General features: G+C 33.6%; 1 long non-coding RNA gene across 1 annotated transcript; it reads left to right on the forward strand.

Annotated features, from left to right (window-relative positions):
• Positions 1-547: 547 nt before the first annotated feature.
• LOC106687127 (uncharacterized) lies at positions 548-3,665 on the forward strand. The gene is made up of 3 exons (XR_001344129.3): positions 548-962; positions 1,092-1,188; positions 3,194-3,665. It is a non-coding gene; the product is annotated as an uncharacterized lncRNA (long non-coding RNA).

Below are 3,665 nucleotides of genomic sequence, written 5' to 3' on the forward strand. Positions count from 1 at the left end.
TAAGATAAGAATGAACAAGAGGTCTCGGTTGAATCTTTTAGAGAAGTCCAAAAAACATAAAATTTCTTCAGAACCTCTCGAAAACGATCCTTAGAGATCCTTTCATGATCCTCATTAGATTGAACTACGAGTAATGTTCTGGATAAAAAACATTACAGAGTAAAAATGTATGGGATTTACTCTTGCATTACTCTTAATTTGGTAAAGGTTGATGATCACTGGCTTTATAAGGTTTATAACCTGGGGTTGTTTGTACATGTGCTGGTTGAAACTAGATTTGGTTTTTCTAACTAACATCAAGATAGAGATCGCACAAACTTTTATTTAGAATATAAATTCATTGCTAATACCAACCAAAGATTAGAATATTATATAGTTATCTAATAGAAACTTAATTAAAATACGATTTCACCTCGTCCGCAATACAAAACAAAATGTGTAAACCTCTGATTGGCCGGACCGAATTAATATCTCTCCCCACTCCTCCAGTATCACCACTATGATATACAAGAGCTCGCTGGCTATAAAACACAAAGGAAGTGGCACAGCTGACAGAGACTGACAGAAGAACGGTCCCTGGCGATTTCACCGCCGAAGTCAAAGAGCGGAGATACAGGCACAGACAATGGCGACACACATCCGTATCTAGCAGATCGGTCGAATTAGGGTTCTTCAAAGGCAGGTCCTTTGTAAGAGATCTTGTGTCATCAACCTTTAGAGGTCGTTGCGCTACTTATAGGAAGTGGCAATCAGAGAAGGCAGCACTACATATAACTAACAAAAATTATGTTTTAAGGAATAATTAACAATAGTATTCCTGAGTAAAGGCCCGCTTTCAAGAAGATCACATTCACTGTCGTGGTTTTGACAGCTAACTGACATATATAGACGCTTGACAGTGAACACATACCTTCATTTAACCTGCGACGGAGAGTTTTTGAGTTCCGTTAACCATCAACGAGGTAAGGGTTACTATCAGCATGTAAACAAAATAAAATTTAACCTTGTGTGTAACACTGTGCCATCCCCAAACATTACAAGGGATTTTATCAAACTTTTTTCATTGAAATTCCATTTTTCTAATTTTTCAGATCATTTTTGGAAAATTTCAGACAACTGAAATAATTATAGTAGAAAATGAGTATAAACATAAATCATTTAGCCTTCCTACTTCTCAAATATCATGAGGTAAGTTATAGCCTAGTTTACAACAGAGGAACAAAATTAAATCAGGTCATAGAACCATACTGTGATATATTTATGTCTAATTAGTTTTTCAAAAATATTACGGCTTTGTTCATTCCAAAACGAAGTGGACCACGTATCACATTAGTTATACGAGATTAAAATATTTTTCGATAAGACCCCGACCTCTGATGTTAGTCATCCTATTAGTAATAATATGATTCAGGTCAGTGTCTGAGTCGGCGATCATAATCGGTGATAAGTAGATAACTAATTGTATCTGCTAGACAATTAAAGAGAGACAATAAACAAAAATAACTTATAATGCTACAACACTAAACTTAAATACGTAATATCAGCTTCATACAACACACACACACGGACTATTTAAAGATACATGGTTCTTTCTAATTAGTTATTATTTCAGAATTTAATTTCATGTCAAAATCTTTCATCATATTGAGTTTCCTTGGTCGGTAAAGGAAATGAGACTAAAATGGCTTCCACTACGATGAAATGTCCTTCGGGTCCATTCAGACTCATAAAGCAGGTACTCCTAATTGGGGTAAAACCTGGCGTTTAAGCATGGTCATTACAACGAAGTTCTGAACCCCTGACCCATCAAAGATTATAACGGTACATTTTTTAATTTTCATATATATATAAATAAATAGAAGGTCGAAACGTAGTAATTATAATAAATAAGTAATACAAATTATATTTACATTGAAATTAAATTAAAAATAATCTAGGAATAAAATAGAACGTAACCTTTAGATTTTGTACTGGTATATGGTGGGGGAACTAGTCCGGCAAGTGGCCCATGCTAATCCCTGACGACTTCTTTGAAGTTGTCACCGCGAACTAACCAAGGTGTGAGTGCCAAGACTCACTCCTCGGGACCACCGATACATAAATATTAACTACCCTAGATAGGACTCGAACCAAAAATGTTCCGAACCGGTAACTGACGGCTCATTGTGCACGCCTGCCAAATCCTTTATATAACCTTTATATATGAGCTTGTTGGAAAAACCATTCCTTGGATAGAAACAACCACTATCCAGAACAAGGCCGATTGTGCAATTGACGTCAGAAAGTAAAATTGCTAAAATATAATACAACGAAGGAGACTAGATCTATACCCGTTCCCTTATAATAATAGCATGATCTGGAGTGGATGTCCTGGGGTAGGTGTCTGGGGTCTGTGGGAGTCCCCTCTATTGTCTCGGCAACAATTAGCAATACAATAGCCGCCCGTCTGGAATTGTTTCCACCTCGTCCCTGGACAGTGGAAAAACCGTTTTCTATAAGGCAGCGATATCGTTCGGGAAGGTCAAAAATAGGCTTCAGCCGCGTATTCTGTAAAATTAAACATTTAAAATTTAGTACAAGTCAGTGCCCAGAGATTTAACTTGCATTAAATTTGGATTATACATGAATGTTACCAAAACTAAAATAAAGTTTCAACATTCCCACTTTTTTTCTTTCTTACCCTTTGATCAAATTTTAATACCATGTGTCCACACTACAATAATCACAGGAAGCACTCTTTATTTTTTAATGTAATGAAGTAGATTTTTGCTTTGTTTTTTTTTCGGAGTTTAGAGGTGTCCCAGCAGCTTAAGAGACGATAAGGGAAAATTCTACACAACAAACTCAACATTTTTCACACGAAAATATAATTTGATGGAAATAAATATTTAGTTATTTATAAATCAGGAAAAAAAAACTTTCTTTATTGAACCACAAAATATTTTAAACTATTTGGTACTATATTTGTTCAATAGTCTATCAAAATAACTAATAAATAAACCAATCACAATGAAACTCTAAAAACCTACTTTTATTAATTTTAATAACTGACTTTTATCGACTACATAACTGCCTGAGATTTTTCTTTTCTGCACTTAGTTACTTCGATTTTGTAAAATTCGAAATAAACCTAGCTAAATATATTACTTAGGTGTACCTAGTCCTTTTAGCTTTATTGTGTTCTTATTTTTAGATGTATATTTGCCGAATAAATAAATTTCATTTCATATCCAACATAATGCAGAGCCCGACTTCACGATATACACACTCTCAATGAACTCCATGGTTAAGTCAAGGCCAACCAGAAGAACATCTGGTCTTATGACCTCGTCAGCCGTTGCAGTAAAAACATAATGGGAAAGAGAAAAAGGAAATAAATCTCAGTGCAGCAGTTACATGGATGTGCTGAGTGTCTATAAAGAAAAATATTATATATAACAATAAATTGATAACAATTTTTTTTTCCAAAATTATAACATAAACATTCTTTAGAGAGAAGCATACTGTAAAAAAAAAAATGTTGCTATATACACAATTACTATACATCTTATTCAGATAACATGTAACATAAATACAAATAAATTTGTTACAAATTAATATTATAAATAATGAATATATTATTATAAATTAATAAATATAATACATGGTTTACATTAATAAATAAA

Source organism: Halyomorpha halys, unplaced genomic scaffold (assembly GCF_000696795.3).
Source record: "Halyomorpha halys isolate HHAL.00 unplaced genomic scaffold, Hhal_1.1 Scaffold916.1, whole genome shotgun sequence".
Taxonomy (NCBI): Eukaryota; Metazoa; Arthropoda; class Insecta; order Hemiptera; family Pentatomidae; genus Halyomorpha; species Halyomorpha halys.